Source organism: Rattus norvegicus, chromosome Y, assembly GCF_021556685.1.
Source record: "Rattus norvegicus strain SHRSP/BbbUtx chromosome Y, alternate assembly SHRSP_T2T, whole genome shotgun sequence".
Classification (NCBI taxonomy): Eukaryota; Metazoa; Chordata; class Mammalia; order Rodentia; family Muridae; genus Rattus; species Rattus norvegicus.
In genome coordinates, this window is record NC_141555.1 from 8,126,381 (window position 1) to 8,144,618 (window position 18,238).

The window sequence follows — 18,238 nt, forward strand, 5'->3', positions numbered from 1 at the left end:
CCTGTCTTTTGGATACACAGAGTGCGCACCTCATGACACATAGCAGCTGTGGTTCCCTGCAAATCTTCAAGCCAGTCAACAGTCCAGAGTGCAGTGTAAATGCGCAAAAGCTGTTACTCCTTACTGACACACTATGGGCAGTTACTGTTTTCTGTTGAGCGTTGAACGATTTTTGTAAGGGATCAGCATGGGGTTATTAAACAGTACTTTAATGTAGAATTTATACAAAGGTAGGATTCAAACAAATATAGTGATGTAGGTAAAATAAATGGGAAAATTGTCATCAATTTTTTTTGGTGGAAATTCTCAAAAAAATAAAGCAATTAAAGTACATTCCTCAATATTATGTACATAGATAATGTTTTATTATATAGGGAAGTTTCATAAAGTAATCTAATGAATACTGTTATTTACAACAGATCTGCCAATTCTGTGAGTTTATTTAGAGCACATTATCTGATTTGACCTTCATAAATTAAAGTGGCTATTTTCAAAAACATTAAGCATTTTTTCTATGTACACGTTCAACAATGGGCTTCTATAAATCACAATGAAAAAACTAAAACACTGTATATCCAGAAAAAATAAGTAATCTAAACAAAATATTCACAGTTGAAGAAACTTAAATAACTAAGAATCTAATTCAAAATACATATCATCCTTATACATTACAGAAATGTAAATCAAAATTATTCTGACTTTTTTTATCCCTTTCAGAAATTTTAGTTTAATAACACATGAGCCACCTTATCTTTACTGTGTTTTGGAGAGAGGAGAACACTGCTATTCTCCTGGTGGGAAAGCAAACTTCTACAGCAACTTTAGAAATCATTATGATGTTTCTTAGAGAATGTAGAAATGGATACACCTAAAGATATAACTCGAGGACATATATCCAAATGTTGATTTATTCTAGTATAGAGACCCTTGATAATTTCGAAATATTCATGTTGTTCTTAAACAAATGAATGCATAACGAAAATATGGTTCATTGACAGACTGTAAACGGAAAGCATGTGATTTTCAAGACAGTGAATGGATCTTGTGAAAGTCATCATAGATGACGTAACCCAGATCAAAAAGGGAAAATGTGATACTTATTCACTTTAATATGAATATTAATTCAGCAAACTGTGTATTTGTATGATCAGTTTAGTGTCTGCTGTCCTCATTTTGGGAAGTTAAAGTGTACTTATGAATTGCTGAGTGACACTGTCAGGAACAGGAATGTCAAATATGAAGAGACATGGAAGAGGGCGACAATGGAGGGAATATAGAGATGTACAGCTAAAATTGAGTGAAATTTAAGTCATAGAATGGAAACCTAATGGAGCAGAAACACTTTTTTCAAATTTTTATCAAGGCTAATAAAGATTTATAATAGGTACAGGGACAGAAGATAAAATATTGATTGGGTTTATCTATGTAAATTTTCTATAATAAGTACATCTCAAATATGAATTTCAGCTTTCAGTAAAACTGTAGTACAGATGATGACTGTATAGTCCTTAAGGAGTGAGATGTAAATGTCTCTGTTGGAAACATAAATGTGTTATATTATAAACATTATATGTGGGCTGGAGAGATGGCTCAGCGTTTAAGAGCACCCGACTGCTCTTCCAGAGGTTATGAGTTCAATTCCCAGCAACCACATGGTGGCTCACAACCATCTGTAAAGAGATCCGATGCCCTCTTTTGGTGTATCTGAAGACAGCGACAGTGTGTACTTATATATAATAAATAAATCTTTAAAAAAATAAACATTATATGTGTACAATAATCTATTCATTTGTTTACATTACAAATGACATTTCACAAATTTGTCTTTCTTTCTTGAATCACCTAAGCCATTTTGATTCTCTTTGTTTCTAAGATGTTGCTCCTCTATCTACATGCCCACTTCCACTTTAGTCCTCTACCATCCCCCTTCTCTGGGATTCAACGTCTCCACAGGACCAATTGACTCCCTTCCCAGAGATGGAAGATGAGGGAGTTGTCTTCTCCACATGCTCAATGATCTATGTAGCAGAAACCATGGACTGGCCCAAGTATACACTTGTTTGATTCCTGACCCTTTGAAGGGTAAACTTAATTGATAGTGTTGTTCTTCATATTGGGCTCCAATCCCCTTCAGATTCTTCAGCCAATCCCCTAACCATTCTTTTCTGGCTCTCAGTTTCTGTCAAATGGTTATCTGTATGTGAATCTGTCACCGTCAGGTGATGGCAGAGCCCTTCAGAGGACAGACATAGTAGGTCTTATCTGCAAGCACATCTTGACATCAGGAATAGTCTGAGGATTTGGAGTCTGTGGATGAAATTGTTCTTCTGGTTGGGTGGTTGCTGGATTCCCTTTCCTTCAATCTCTGCTTCTTTTTTTGTCTTTTCATTTTTTTAGAGGTTGGACATTTTTAGGTTAAAGATTTTGAACTTTGTGGGCATCACCTGTTCTTCACAGGTAGCCATGACTAGCTGCAGGAGGCAGACACTTTGCTGCTTCTTATTTCAACTACAATTATCCCACTAAATTTATGGGACCCTCTTGCATTTCTGGCATCTGTGAATTTCCTGGGGATACCCAATTTCACCACCCACCACTGATGCTTATTGTTATTTATTTCAATTTTCCTCAAGATTTCTCTTTTTTCACTTTATATTGTTTCTACTCCCCCCATTTTATCAACCCTTTCCTACTTCTAGCAAGGACCCTCCATCCCTCTTTCTTCCATTGTAATTTTGTTCTCACTTCTAAGTGGGTTTCAAGAATCCACATTTTGGCATTGTAACATTTTACCCTCCATGTGTTAAATGATTTGTGTGTTGGGTATACTGATCTTTGGGTTTAACATCCACATCTCACTAAGTACATCCCATAATATGTCCTTTTCAATCTCTGTTACTTCACTAATTTCCAGCTCCTTCCCTTTCCCTATAAAGTTCTTGGTTTACTCATTTTTAATACCTGAGTAGTATTTCTTTGTTCTGTATTTATTCCTCAGTTCAGTTGAAGTATATCACGATTGTTTCCAGCATTTGACTAATATAAGGAAGGCTGCCATGAACATGTTCAAACACATGTCACTGTTATATGTGGATCAGGCTTGATTATATGCCTTGAAGTGAGTGGTAAAGCCGGGTCTTCAGGCAATGCTATTTGCAATATTTGCTGAACCTCCACATTGATAATCAAAGTGGCTATACAGATACCCACCAGCAGTGGAGGAGTGTTCCACTTTCTCTGCATCCTAACTTACTCTGCTATTGCATTAGTTTTTTGTCTTAGTCACACTGATTGCTGTAATGTAGACTTTCAAGTTCATTTAAATTTGCATTTTTCTGATCACTAAGGATGTTGAACATTTCTTGATGTGTTTTTCAGCTATTGAGATACCTCAGTTGGGAATTCTCGGTTTAGCTCTGTTTCCCAGTTTTAAAGTTTGGTTACCTGGTTCTGGGGGAATTTACCTTTCTGAATTATTTCTATATTATTTATTATGGCACTCAACCACATATAGGGTTGGTTAAAGTCTTTCCCAAATGTGTAGATTTCTGTTTTGTCCTATTGGCAGTGTACTTTACTTTAAAAAAAGTTTTAAGTGATGTGATTTCATATATTTACTGGTGATCATAGAGTCTGATTCTTTGGTACTTGATCTGAAAATTTTCTCCTGTGCAACTGTTTTCTAGGCACTTACTTACACTTTCCCTTCTATAGACATCTTCAGATATGGTTTTATGTGGATTTCCTTGATGTACTTGGACTTGAACTTTGAAGAAAGATATAAAAATAGATCAATTGGCATTCAGCTACATCAAGATCAGCAGTTCGGATACCACCATTTCTTAAAATGATTTCTGTTATGTTCAACATACTTTGTCAACATGGAATTGAAAATCAAAACAACCCTGACATTCCACCACACTACCGTCAGAATGGCTAAGATCAAAAACTCAGGTGACAGCATATGTTGGTGAGGATCTGGAGAGAGAGGAACACTCCTCTATTTTTGTTGGGATTGCAAACTGTACAAAAGTTACAATCGGTCCTGAGTTTCCTGTAAAATTAGACCTTGTAGTGCCTGAGGTCCCAGCTATACATCCCCTGGGTATATACCCAAAAGTAGCTCCAACATACAACAAACACACATGTTACACTATGTTCATAGCAGCCTTATTTACAATATCTAGAAGCTGGAAAGAACCTATATGCCCTTCAACAGAGGAATGGATACCGAAAATGATGTATATTTACACAATGAATTACTACTCAGCTATCAAAAACAATGAGTGCATAAAATTCATAGGCAAATGGGTGGACCTAGAAAATATCATCCTGAGTGAGGTTACCCAATCACAGAAAAACACACATAGTACAAACTTACTGATAAGTAGTTATTAACCCAAATGCTCAAATTACATAAGATACAATGCAAGACCACATGAAACTCAAGAAGGAGGACCAAAATGCAGATGATTCACTCCATCCTTTACAGAGGAATTAAAATATCCATGAGGGTTAGGGAGGCAATGTTTTTAGGAGACTGAAGGAATGGCCACTCATAGTCTGCCAGACATGTTGTGCATATATATATAAATGTGTGTGCATATGTATATATGTGTGTGTGTGTGTGTATGTGTGTGCATATATGTATTTATTTATGTATATACCAAACATGTTTCATCCACTATACTCCTATCTGTTTAGAGATTGGATATGTCAGAGATGAAAAGTGTTATCTTTGGTTCCTTATTGAATTTTATTTAACTAAATGAATGTTTTCAAAAAGAAATATTAAAGAATATAAACATACCTGAACAGATTTTTTTGTCAAAGTTTACGATTAGTGTTCTCACTCTGTGTAATTTCACTATAGAATCATACAATATTGTTAATGTATCTGAGGGATTCGTCCCATTAAATCATCCACTAACCTTCAGCATGTTCAAATTATCAACATCCATACTGAAACCTGTACCAACTTTTAACTTTATTTTCTTTTCTGCTTTTATTACAATTTGATGCCATTTTTCTAGTATTTACCATGGATTTATAAATAAACCTGCTTTTGTAGTCCACTCAGAATCACTTGTAAATATTCTTCAAAAACTTTCACTCAATATGAAATTTCAGGTCTTTTACATTTTTGTTTAAAATTGCATGAAGCACTTCCCTGCACGAGGTCTTCTTCTACAACTCTGCTTTCTCTTCCAGAAGTGTTCTTCCTATGATTCCTGGCACACAGCCAGCTTTCCATTTTAGGTCTGAATAGAACTAGCACTTTGTAACAATTTTGTTTTTCTTGTCTAAAGTTTCAATGGAAAAAACTCTTGGTACATAATTTATTAAGGGAAAATAGGACGTTTTATTTTCTCAAATAAAGAGCAACTATAAATGGTTGATGTTGAAAATGGTACTGAAAACAGAGAAGGGGATAGTGATCACATTGGTGACAGAGAACTAATAGTTACCCATATGAGTACAATGTTAGTAAAGGTAAAAAATCATTCATCGTGATTAATTTTCATGAGAGCACATGAGGATTTGTTATAGACTTAAATATAGTGATTGGATTTGAGGTAGAATGCAGAGCAGGGTGGAAAGTAACTGAAGATTTGAACTTGGAGACAAAGTATGATGTTTTGCATTTAAGTAACAAAGAGAAGATGATGGGAGAATTTGACAAATGAATGTAAAGGAAGTTAAGTATTTAATGTCTATTAATTACCTGAGAGGAATTTTCAAATAGAAATTTATTTTAAAGATTATGGCTGATAAATCTCCCTTTAGGTATTAAAATATGAACATAATTCACATTTAAAATTTTGCTTCATATAAGAGGATATTTTCACATTTTAATACTAGATATTTCATGATGGATGATTCTGAGTATGTGATATTTGTCTACTTTTCACCTGTGATCTTTCATCTTTGTAACTATGTACGTACGTACGTATGTATGTATGTATGTATGTATGTATGTATGTATATATGTATCTAGTTATCTATCTATCTATCTATCTATCTATCTATCTATCTAACTATCTATCTTTCATTCTGATCTATCACATATAGCAATCAATTTGTTATATTTTCTACCTTACGTAGGTCTAGTATCCTGAAATTATATCGCATGCTGGAAAAACTTATTAGATATGTCACATGCTAAAACACATATACAGTGACATTACTAAATGAAATATTTGTGTTTTTATGAAATAGATGAGGAAATTTGATAGTATAATAATTAACTACCTAAATTGAATCTATTTTCTGAAATGTGATTTTAAAATGAATCAAAATTTATAAAGCAGCGTTTAAGATTCTTGAGTACTAATGTATTTAGCAATAAAGTTTAATAAAATTAGAAAAGAGTGCATTTGTATGTTACATATTTATATGTATATACATGTACATACACACATATAAATAAATATATAATTATACATATACGTATATATATACACATATGTTTAATTGTGTCAACGTACACATATATATGCATATACACATACAAACTTGTATAAAATATATACATATGTCCTTATGCACACATACATATATACACATATTTACACATATAAATATATATATATATAATATATATATATAAATATATATATATATATATATGCTTTTTCAAAGTAAAAACCTTACTTTTAAAAGAATTTGCCTAGGCCTGACGTATATGGATTAGCCACAGAAGAGAAACATGATGTTATTGCTAAATGGCTCTGTCTGAGTACTCATTTTTGCTTGTTTAACATGATGATTTTTTTAGCGGTCTGACTTCTATGTACTTGGGGATTGCTATGATGTCCTTTGCTTCTCTAATTCACTCATACACTTACTCCAAAAATAAGTGATTCCTTATTATGTTTCCAGTACATGTCTAGAGAATAGACTTATAAAAATAAATTTGTAGTTTCTGCTTTCTTTCAAGGGATTCACCAACTAGTGGGGACATAATCAAATATCATTATTTATTAAGTATGTAATCTGCACAAATTACTTTTTTCCTTTTATATCATTTTGCTCCTCCAAAAATTTGTTAAGTTATCAGAACACTTCTTTTTTTATATACAAGAAAAATCAGTGAGTAAAAGTCCTCTTTAACATAAAATAGTAATGGAGTTAAAATTCAAGTTCACATAGTATATTGCTCCAAGTCATTTTTAAAAATGTATTATACCTTGCTCCCTTGCGACACCAAGTTCAATAAATTGTAACTATTTTCTTAGTAAAATATAAAACAAAATAAAATCTAAGGGAAATATATTAATAAGATACAATTACAATTTTTCCACTCACATATTCTCTTCTATATCTTTACATTTAACATAGAACTAGAGGGGTGGGGACTTTGCTCAGTGGTAGACTGATTGCCTAGCAAGCACAAGGCCCTGGGTTTGGTTCTCACCTCCCCCCAAAAAAAGCAAACAAACATAGAACTAGAAAAAAATTAAAACTTCTAACACAACTTCCCACCACCCTGGGATCATTGTTTGGAATGGATTTTTATAGATGAAAAGTGAAAAAAAAAGTATGTGACCCTGCTAATAGATGCTTGAAAAACATGTATACTTAGGTTGAGGTTCTACAATATAAACCTGACTTATCCCTACAACTAGATGGCATGTGCTTTTGGCCAGACAGAATAGGAAAATTCACAGATGAGTTCCATTGTTTTACACAGATTATTTTGTAAATTTGCTTGAAATCATAGTTTTGATTATTATCATCTTAACCAAAGGCAGCGTTAGGCTTACATATTCAAAAACAGCCTGTTGTCACTTTTTGTTATCTAACTGTATTTTATTTCATACGAGAGTAAGAATAAGTAACCGCTATTGAGGTGGCTTTAAGGGTTTGTAGTATCATTACAGCTCGTAAGTTATAAGTGTTTTAAAACGTTTTATATAGGAAATATAGTCAAAGGATCTACACTGTTAATTTTTCTTATCTGATAAAATATGGGATTACCCATTTCAACATTAGCTGCAATATCTATAAATGATTGGAATAATTTCTATCACTCTGAGGAGAAAATGATGTACAGGATTACTCAGCTACAGTAATATATTTATAGCAGCAGCAAAAGTTTAAAACCTCTTATATTTTTTTCAAGGGAAATTTGACTATACAGACTATGGCAAACAAATAAAGCAGCATCAACAATGTTTGTGGATCTTGAGTCTCTGCTGATCTTCAATTCCCTGAGAGAAGCAAAGCATAGAACTTCTCTATTTCCAGGCTACTGACAGAAGCCTGGCTGTTTCAACTACGTTGTGCAACTGCTGCTATTTCCTGTTTGTTATGACAACTCTACATAACTGGACTACTAGTGTAATCATGAAATGTTTGCTAATGGAACAAGCTGCCTATTCCAACTTGAGAACAGAAATTCTGCTTTCCAGACAACACAGATGGGAGTTGCTCCAATGAACCTTTTTAAACAGGTCCACCACCCCCAAGCCCCAATACCCCCATCCTTTTTTTTCTTTACCTTGGGTGGGAGGATACAAAGGATGTTAAAGCTTTTAAGGGTCATCATCAAATGTTGATATTTAGAAAAAATAAAGTTTTACTTTGAAAATTTATCAGCTGTGGTCTGTCCTTTGAATGTAATATCACTCAGGCATTTGATGCGTGCTGCATGGAAGGACCCTAAGGATGCAACGTTAACAACAAAAAGACAGGTATTTTCTGATCCTGCATATATCAGTGTATATAAAGTTTTTATCAACCAAGGTAAAAAGCAGGAGGTTAGGGTCTGGGAGGAGAGAGAAGGAATATGGTTAGTATGTGTAAAATGCATGGCATCTCAGCTCCATAAATTCAAAGAGATCTGGGTCAGAGAGGGAGTGACAGGTACACACCAGAAATGCTGAGCACTATACAAAAAATAATAAAGTGCTAAATTGTGCTGAATATATTTTGATACCAAACCAAAGAAAATAAATAAATAAATAAATAAATAAATAAATAAATAAATAAATAGCCATGAGTGTATATAGATCTGCTGGAAGAAATTTGTCTGACGCTATCAATATTAAACACTAAATAAATAATTTACAATAAATGATGACCCACTCATTCATGGAGCTGTCCACCAATTAAAACTGAGAATAGTTTTCTGAAACAGCCTTGAATCACATGGCAAGAGTTCATTGCATAATATGTGGAAAGTATTTGCATGCTTATTTTTTCAGTGAGAACCAAGCTCTAGTTACATGTGTTCATTCATTTGTGTGAACATTCAGCTTCCTGAGTTCCAGGCTCACTGACCATTGTTTTCCTGCTGCAAGGACAACACTGACAGCAGTGAATCATAACAACCTGTTGTCCAGTGAATGAAGAAGGAAGTGAAGGACTAACTACCAATCAAAGAGTACACTTGGAGGCATCCATGGCTTCAGCCTCATATATAGAGGAGGATGGCATTGTCCGGCATCAATAGGATGAATGTCCTTGGTCTAATAAAGTCTTGTTTCCCTAGTGTAGGGAATGCCAGAGTGTTGAGATGTGAGTGGGAAGGTGGGATTGGTAGCAAACTCACAGAAGCATGGGGAAGGTAGATGGGAGAGAGGGGAACCAGGAAAGGGTATAACATTTGAAATGTAAATACATTAAATATCCAATTAAAAAAGAAGGAAATGAGTGAGAAAGGAACGGGAGGCTTACCTCAAAGAAATGAGAGAGCTTCTAGATGCTGGTTTAACTTAAAAGATTCAAGAATCTTTGTTATGTATGAAAGGCAAGGGTCAGCAGACTGTAGTATTTTATGTTTTTAAAGAAATGTAATTTTAACAATAGTTCCATTTTCTTATATGAACACACAGAATCATTGGAAAGAAAAATAGACACGTGTTATTATTGGTTTTATTGGTTAAAGAATCACTAGCATATCTTCCAGCATAGCTTAAACCAATCTAAGAAAGGATTTTATGCCGTAAGACAGCAATAGAGAATTTTGGGTCAGTGTTGGGTTACAGGTATCTTCCATGCATTTTCAGTCACATACAATCATCCTTTTATACTGTGAGAATATAAAATCATTAATTGTTTGAATGAAATTCTAAGAATATAATTCCTTACATGAATCAGTACTGTGTATATGACTTTCACACTTATAATAAAATTACAAGATGAATTCATTTAAAAAATTGTTAAAATTGCTGTGGTATAGTGGTGTAATACAGCATCTAATGTCTTACTGTCTGGGATGGAATCCTGGCTCTTCATTACCAAATCGTAAAGAAAATAAGAATGTAAAGAGACAAGTGGCTCCGAGAAAACACTATAATATAGAAAATGCCCTTATACATTCAAAAGAATACTATAAATATTTTAGATCTTCTATAAGGACATAAGGATGATCATTTTAGGCTGGGTTCATATTGCCATACAATATGTTTTATTTAAAATGTATAGCTCACACGTGTGAAGTTTTGTTTGGTCAGAACTGTTTTCCAGCTCGCATGCATTAATCTTTTACCTGTCTTACCGCATTAATTCTAATTGACTGATTTTATTACAACCTTCTAAGTTGCCAAATTTTTGTCTGCTCTGTGATAGCTACAACCATTTGTGTGTGGGTGTATTTATCAAACATGTAGAGCCAGAATAAATATGATGTGTCATGGTGAATGGAATTACAACAATAACTAAAGGTTACAGGATATATTTTGATATTAAGTACATGCCTAAAGGAAACTCAGTAATACATATATTTTTTCAAAATTTGTATTTAGATAATTTGAGATAAAAATGTAAAAGCATGTTATTTGAGGAAATGAGAATACCCAATTGCTAAAATGCAGAAAATATAAGATACTTATTCTGAATTGCAAGTGAATTCAAAATCAAAATTAACAAGAGTATTTGATGGGATGGCTATTTTGTATGCGATATTTCTATGTCACAGAATCATACCCTTACTTTAGTATTCCTTGGTACATTAAAAAGCAAAATGACCAAACTCCATTTTATTTCTTGTAGGACAGTTAAAGAAGAACCCAAATGTTATCCTTTTAAATTCTTTTAAAACTTATTTGGCATTAGATAAATATCTCCTTTAATAAGAGTAGAATGACTTTTTCTAAAGTACTTTTGCTAACTTGAGCCATTTAAAAATGAATTTTGCTTTCTTTTTCCAAAAGCCAATACCAATGTAAAAGAAAAAAGGCCATCAGTAGTGAGAAAGGTAATTGCTGCCGTTCTTCAATAATCATTTCCATTGGTAAATGAAATTTTATCCAGGTGTTTCAGAATTAATCTAACTCCTGTCATTTCCATCAGTAGATGTAGTAGAAACCATGATATAAACAAATGGAATTCACTGCTACAGTAAAATCTCATTAAAGTAAAACCATATCTGCAAGCTATAGGGACTATTCCATGCAATTCCAATTGACATTCTTTCACAAATTTTTTTATAATAAATATAGTAAACAAAATACACCCATGCAAACAGTAATATCTTTGGAGTTATGTTCACATTAAATTCAAACTTACTCTCTAGATATAGACTCTTATTAAATAATCTATTATTACTTTGGAAGGAATAAAAGAGAATATGGATTGTGTTGGGTAGCAGGCGGCAATCAGAAGCATCAACCTCTTTGTGTTAATCTATTAGATATGAATTTCATTTTTTCCATGAATGTTTAACCAAGATTCTCCCCTTTTAATATTCCCAGTCTCTTGATTTGTTTCCGGATATCACAGATCCCATAAGGGTTGGATTAAATGTGTTCACTGTGTCATGATAATAAACTTAGTCTTAGAAATTCCCTATTTGTTGCTACCTCTGAATAACGAAGTTTGAATCAGGTCAAGCAACTTGAGATAACAGAGATGTAATCTTTCTCTAATTAGGATTTGCACACTCTTGTCCATAATACCTTGTCTTAGCCAGAGTTTCTATTGCTGTTATGAAATATCATGACCAAAAGGGAAAAAGGAAAGTTGGGGAAGAAAGTGTTTATTTCAGTTTACTTTTCTTTTTTTAATTTTAATTAATAGAAATTTACAATCCAGATTTCATCCCTCTCTCAGCCCATACTCTGACTGTTCTACATCCCATACTTACTACCCTCATCCCCATCTGAATGAAGCTGTCTCTCAACAATCCACAGTCTACCATACTTCTCCACTCTCTGCGGACTCAAGTCTCTTGAGGGTTATGTGCATCTTCTCTTGTTGTGTCCTGAACCTGCACTCCAGTTTTAGGGTCCTCATATTAGCTGGTGCATGATCCTGCATTGATGGCTCAGTGACTGAAAAAAAATACTGGGGTCCAGGTAAGTAAACACTGCTGGTCCTCCTTCAGGCTTGCTGTCCTCCTCAGCTTCCTCCAGCTTTTCCCTAGTTCGACCACAGGGCTTAGCACCTTCTGTTCATTGGCTGAGTGTAATTGTCTGCATCTGACTCTTTGAGCTCTTTTTTGGGTCTTTCAGAAAGTAGTCATGTCAGGTCCGTTTTGTGAACATGACAAAGCATGAGTAATAGTGTCAGGCCTTGGGGACCTCTACTTAATGTGATTCCCAGATATGGTGGTTCACTGGAATTCCTTTTACTCAGGCTCTTCTCTGGTTTTGTCCCTGAAGTTCTTTCAAAGAGGACCAAATATGGGTCGGGATTTTGATTTGTGGATGGCAACCTAATCCCTCACTTGATGCTCTCTTTTCCTCATAGAGGTAGACTCTACAAGTCCCCTGTACCCATTCCTGTACATTTCACTGAGTCCTGATAATCTCTTTCCTCTCAGGTCTCTCCAAGATTCTAGAGCCACCCCCTCCTCTAACCTTTTAGTTCCTGAGGTTGACTGTTTCCATTCATTCTTCTGGCACTCAGGGCTTCAGTCCTACTCCCCACCAATACCTGAACATGTTCGCCTCCTTCCCTTACAGTTTCCTTTCTCACCCAAGTCCCTCACTCTTCCCACCTGAGGTTCTTTTCTTCACCCTTTCAAGTAGGATTGAGATCCCTCTTTAGCTGTTCAGCTTGTTAAACTTTTATTATCCTTTTATAAATTTGGATATTTTTGTTTATATTTAAAATATGATACACTTTCACTGTTTTCCAGTCACAAAACTCCTATTGCTTCCCCCACCAGTTCTCCTATAAAGGTGCTCCCCCTCACAAACCACTCCCTTTCCCAGCACACACTGACATTCCCCTACACTGGTGGTTCCTGCTTGGTAGGCCTAAGAGCTTTCCCTCCCATTGATTGTCCTACAAGCCCATTCTCTGCTACATATGCAGGTGGAGCCCTAGTTCTGTCCATGTACAATCTTTGAATATTGGTTTAGTAGCAGAAAGCTATGGGTCGTTGTCACTGCTGTTCTTATGGTCTTGAAAGCCCATTCAGTCCTGGTAATCCTTTCTCCAAGTTTACCAACAAAAAGTTAGTTTGCATTCCATTGGTTTGCCAATAATTTTCACATCTGTATTTCACATGCTCTACCTGGGTCTCTCAGGAAAGATCCATATCCGTTTAATGGCAACATGCACTTCTTAGCATCACCCATCTTATGTAGTTTTGTGGCAGATCTATCAATCAATCTATCTATCTATCTATCTATCTATCTATCTATCTATCTATCTATCTACCTATCTATCTCTATCTGTCTATCTATCATATATATATATATATATATATATATATATGTGTGTGTGTGTGTGTGTGTGTGTGTGTGTGTGTGTGTGTGTGTGTATTTATGTATATATTTGGTTGCTCCTACAGCAATGTGTTTAGGTAGAATTTTAGGAAGGATTCTGTGCAACTAGATCAAAAATGTAGAATCAGCAAATGTCAGTGCCAATCAGACTCCCTCTTGTTATTATGAACCTATTGAAGTCGAGGTTTCTTTGGACATCAAGCCATTCCACTTCCTGCCCATCCTCCTGAATCTTGTGTTTTGCCTGAAGAAATAATCATGGTAAAACCTCCAAAACCCTTAAGTCTGGCCCTGGGAACAGGAAGGAAGATAGTATTGAACTGATATCTAATGGGACTAGACATCCACATTCTAAAGTCCATGACATCCTTTGCTTTACTGCTGTCTCATAATTTTTGGATAAAATAAGGATTTGGTATTTATCATTTGAATTTGGTATGCAATATTTACACAGTTATATTCACTCTATAGCTGGGCACTCTTTGTTGCTTATTAATTGTAAAAAATGGAATTGCACAACAATTTTTTGAGTACACATTCAGGAATATGTATAAATTCTCCTATAAGGAAAGTACAATATGAGAATGAAAAACAATATTCAATCAAATAAAGGTCTGCAGGGAAAATACTGGCCGTTGGAAAACAGAGTAAACCTAGGAAATTGAAGTGTATGTCACAGGAATGGACCTGGGAACAGAATTCTTATCCAGAATAAACTCCTTCACCCCATGTTCCTAGACCTTTTCTAACCATGCCAAGTGCCTGATTAACTTTCTCTATTCGGAGCATGAAACTCCAGATAAAAGAAAAAAGTCACTAGCTTCAGAGATATGGAGTACATAAAGGTTTCCCCTGTGTCACAGGAGACACGCCTGGAAAAGGCACTCTTGAAACTGGTCAATGTAAGGAAAGCTGTTCAGCATGTAGGCCATGACAGTTCTCATAGACATAATCATTAGGCCCTACATGAAAAATATCTTGTATCCCGGAGATCCCTATCTTCTTCTATGATGTCAAAAGTGTTGTGACTGCAATTGCCTCTCATATATTCCTTCAGTACCTCTAGGGTTTACTAATTGGCCTCTAATTAAGAGTAAACATCAATTTTAGAGGATGAACAAAGAGGATGAAATGATAAGATATGGGGAGAACGAAGGAAGCTCGCCTTCTGTCTTGGTATAAAAAGGAAGAAATACATGGTCCTTGGTATAACTCAGTGAGTACTTGGTAGCGATTTAGTGAGATCTGAGCCTCCCACCTATGGGAATCAGGAACTGGGAGGCTCTCAGAGGCATCTGGACTTCCCTGTTCTTATGGTTCCTGAAAATCAAACAGTTTATATCTACCTGTCTCTCAGAGCATGTAACCACTAATAAAGCAAAGAGAAGTCTCTAGATTTAGAGACATGGAGTTCATAAAGGTTTCCACTGAATCACAGGAGACATTCCAGGAAAAGGCACCCTCAAATCTGGTCAATGTAAGGAAAGATGTTTAGAAGGTAGGCCATGGCTGTTCTTAGTGACATCATGATTAGGATCTGCCTGAAAAATTTCTTGCAAGCTGGAGAGCTTTATCTTCTTCTGTGATGTCACAAGTGTTGTCATGATTGCATCTGCCACTCAGGTCTTCCTTCAGAACCTCTAAGGTTTAGTAATTGCAATCTAATTCAGAGTAAACAGCTATTTGGGAGTGAGAACAAAGAGGATGAAGAAATCAGAAATGGGGAGAAGGAAGATGCCTTTCTGTCGTGATCTAAAAAAAAGGAAGAAAGATGTGTTCTTGGGAAAGCTCAGTGACAACTTGGTAGGGGTTGAGTGGTATTGCTGAACAGCTAGCATTGATCTGACCCTTCCACATATGGGAATAAGGAGCTGGGGTCCTCTCAGAAGCATCTGGACATCTCTGTTCTTAGGTTTCTTTGAAGTCAGAGAGTTTATATCATTCATTTCTTTATTCCAAAAGCAAAGTGTTGGGAAGGGCACAGTTTTTTTTTCCTGAGAGCTCTTGGTCTTTATTCTTTTTGTCTAAAAGAAAAACATCTTAAGGAAGAAGAGAAAGACAAGTATTGTGTCCTCAGCTCAGAGTAAACTCCTCCATGGTTTGGATTCCAATAGTGCAGTTTGTATCTGACTCTGATATTCGGGAGAGAGAAGTGATTCTAGTTGAGGCTTCATCATCTCTGTCTTTCCACTAGTATTACTCTGAATAACACTTTAGATTTCTGAGTCAATAGCCATGATTAGTTGACAGTTTTCTTATCTTTTATATCTTTCCATTATTTATTTTTTAGCAAATTTTAGTCCTCTCTTAAACTGTATGTTTCGATATTTACATGTAAAATATTATTTTCTTTCTCATTTTCCTTCACAAAAGATCCCTATCTATCCACTATCCCTTCTGTAACTACACTTTCTGTCCCTTGACAATCCCTTGAACTAGAAGACAATCCTAGGTTGGATCAAGTTCTTCTCCTTCCATTGGTGCCCATCAATGCCATCCTCTGCCACATATTCATTTAGGGAAAATGGTCTGTCCATGTAAAGTCTTTGAATATTGGTCTAGTACCAGGAAGATCTGGTTCATTGTCATAGTTGTTCTTATGGTGTTGAAAGCACCTTTAACTCTTATAATCCTTTCTCAAAATCTACCAACAAAAGGTCCGTTTTCAGTTCACTTGTTTGCCACTAGCATCCACTTCTGTATACTAGCTGTGTCTCTCAGGAAATATCTACATCCGGTGGCCTGCAGAATGTTCTTCTTAGCTTCCTCAATCTTATCTAGTTTTGGTGGCTGATATATATATATATATATATATATATATATATATATACTTTTGATGACTCCTACGGTTATGAAGTTATGTGGAATTTTAACATGGAATCTGTTCAACTAGGTCAAGAAGGTAGAATCCACAAATGGCATTGCAAAATAGACTCTATCCTGTCCTTATGTACCTATTGAAGTTGAGGTTTCACTCCTCCAGAAGCCATTCTTCTTTCTGCCCATCCTCCTCTATCTTATGTCTGGACTTAAGAAAGAATCATGGTAAGTCATCCTAAACCCTTAAATTTGGCCCTGAGACACTGGAATGTAGATATTGCAGATGATATCAAAAGCGACTAGAAAAGAGAATTCTATGCTCCATGTGGTCCTTTGCTTTACTGATATCTGGAAATTTTGGATAAAATAGGATTTCGAAGTTTATCATTTGATGTTGGTACACCATTTTTACACTGTTATACTCAGTCTATAGCTTTGCACCTTTGTTGAGAAATCATTGCAAAAAATGGAAGTGGAAATCGAATTTTTGAGTACACATTCAGGAACTATTATAAAATCACCTATGAAGGAATATACAATAAGAAGTGAAATACAATATTCATTCAACTAAAGGTCTGTAGAGAAAATACTGGCCTTTGGAGGACAGAGAAATCCTAGAAATTGAACTGTATTTCATAGTAATGAACCTGGGAACAAAATATTATCTAGGAGAATTTCCTACTTGCCATGTTCCTAAATCTTTTCTACCCATGCCAAGTCCCTGAACAAATTTCCCCATTCAGAGCAAGTAACCAATAATGAAGGAAAGAGAAGTTTGCAGCTTTAGAGAGATGGGGTTCATAAAGGTTTCCACTGTGTCACAGGAGATATACCAGGAAATGTCACCTTGTATCTGGTTCATGTAAGGAAAGCTGTTTAGCAGGTAGGCTATAGCAGGTGTCAGTGACAACATCAGTAGGCCCTCCTTGAAAACTCTATTGTAACCTGGAGATTCCTAGCTTTTTCTGTGATGTCCCAAGTGTTGTTGTGACTGCAACTCCCTTTCAGATATTCCTTCTGGACTTCTAGGGTTTACTAATTGCCCTGTAATTCAGAATAAACAGCCATTTGAGAGGGAGAACAAAGAGCATGAAAAGAATAGAGAAGGGGAGAAGGAAGTTGGTCTTCTGTTTTGGTATTAAAAAAAGGAAGAAATACATGGTCCTTGGGAAAGCTCAGTGAGGCCTTGGTACAGATTAAATGGGTTCACTGAAGAGATAGCCTTGATCTGAGCCTTCCACATATGGGAATCAGAGCTGTGAGCCTCTCAGAAGCATCTGGACTTCTTAGTTCTTATGGCTTCTGGAAGTCAGAGATTTTATATCATTCATTTCTTTATTCCAAAAGCCAAATGTTTGGAAGGTCACAGATGTTTTCCTGAGATGTTATGGCATTTATTCTATTTGTCAGCTTATAAAAAAGGCTTAAGTAGGAAGGGATAGACAAGTATTGTGTCCTTTGCTCAGTGTAAACTCCTCTATGCTTTGGATACCAATAGTGCAGTTTGATTCTTACACTAATATCTGGAAGAGAGAAGTGCTTCTAGTTGAGACTTCATCATCTCAGTCTTTCCACTAGTATTTACACTAACACTTTATATTTCTGAGTCAATTGGTGAGATTAGCTTGCAGTTTTCCTTTCTTTTATTTCTTTAATTTTTTTAATTTTTTTTATCAAAACTCAAATCTCATCCTGGGTGACGATGTAGATTAGACCCATCAGATGAAATGAAGAAT